The sequence below is a fragment of the Cricetulus griseus genome, chromosome 4 (genome assembly GCF_003668045.3).
Source record: "Cricetulus griseus strain 17A/GY chromosome 4, alternate assembly CriGri-PICRH-1.0, whole genome shotgun sequence".
Lineage (NCBI taxonomy): Eukaryota > Metazoa > Chordata > Mammalia > Rodentia > Cricetidae > Cricetulus > Cricetulus griseus.
The window spans coordinates 177,085,927-177,087,370 of record NC_048597.1 but is presented as its reverse complement, the minus strand read 5'-3'; positions in this window follow the sequence as shown (position 1 = coordinate 177,087,370).

Below are 1,444 nucleotides of genomic sequence, written 5' to 3'. Positions count from 1 at the left end.
CTAGTGCCAGATCTCTCCTCGGACCTATAATGGCTCCCTCTGATATGGTATCTCTCATCATGCTCTCCTCTATTCTTCCCCCAACTCAACATTTATGCTTCTCCATTTCCTCCTCTACCTTCCTTCTCCTCCTCTCATTCTGGCAGCTCCCTCTCCCCTACCCGCATACTCCCAATTAGCTCAGGAGTTCCTGCCCCTTCCTATTCTCTGGGGTCCATGCATTTTTCCCTTAGAGTATTTGTTTCCTAGTTTCTTTGGTGAAGAGGATTGTAGGCTGGTAATCCTTTGCTCTATGTCTAAAATTCATATATGAGTAAGTACATACCATGTTTGTCTTTTTGTGACTGGGTTACCTCACTCAGGACAGTTTCTTCTAGTTCCATCCATTTGCCGAGGCAACCATCTTCTAAGCCGACTGAGTGCTGTGCAGAATTTATAAGGCCCACAGATGGGATAATGTGTATTTCTGAATGCCAGTGCAGTCTAAATTCAGATGGTAGGTTCCCTCTTAAGCTGGCTCCCAGCTATAGTCCCCTGGGTGTCACCGGAAGGTAAGTGAATTTCAGGTCACCTGCAGTCACTCACCTCAGCACACAGCTGAAACCTGTTGCTTTGAAATAGCCATCTTTTCAAGAGCCTTGGTTTTTATTTGAGAAAGGGTCTCATTATTAGTCTGGAACTCACTATGTAGACCAGGCTGGCCTTGGAGTCACAGAGATCTGCCACTTCTGCTGTGCTGAAGAGTAAAGGTGTGTGCTACCATGCCAGCTTTTTTTTTTATGTGCATTGTTTTTTTTGCCTACATGTGTGAAGGTGCCAGATCCCCTTGAACTGGAGTTACAGACAGCTGTGAGCTGCCATGCAGGTGCTGGGAATTGAACCTGGGTCCTCTGGAAGAGCAGCCAGTGCTCTTAACCACTGAGCCATCTCTCCAGCCCTTCAAATAACCTTTTATCTCTTGAAAGTACACGTAGAAATTACATGGTATCAGAAAAGGCTTTGTAACAATCCAGGGTAGAAGTGTTTTGTGGAAGAGAGGAGATAGGCAAGGCTATCCACAGGGTGGAATTTTTTTAAGTTGGATCAACAGATGGAGACAATTAAACTATTTTCTCCCTATGAATTAAAAACATTTCTCTCAGGAGTCCGGTGATATTTCAGGATGACATTTGTAATCCCAGCACTTGGGAGGCAGAGACAGGAGGATAAGGAGTTCAAAGCTGGCCCTGGTATATAATAAGTTCAAGGCCAGCCTAGCCTAAATGAGACCCTATCTGTTTTTAAAAATTCCATTAGTGAGAAAGTTGGAAAGAAAAGCATGTGGCATATAGTGGCAGTCGGTGGGTAACAGCAACTCAATGCACTAGGATGACAAGCAGTTTCTCCAAAGTCCCACAGCATGGCCAGCAGCCCAGATGGGCAACAACAGCAATCACAAGAGCCA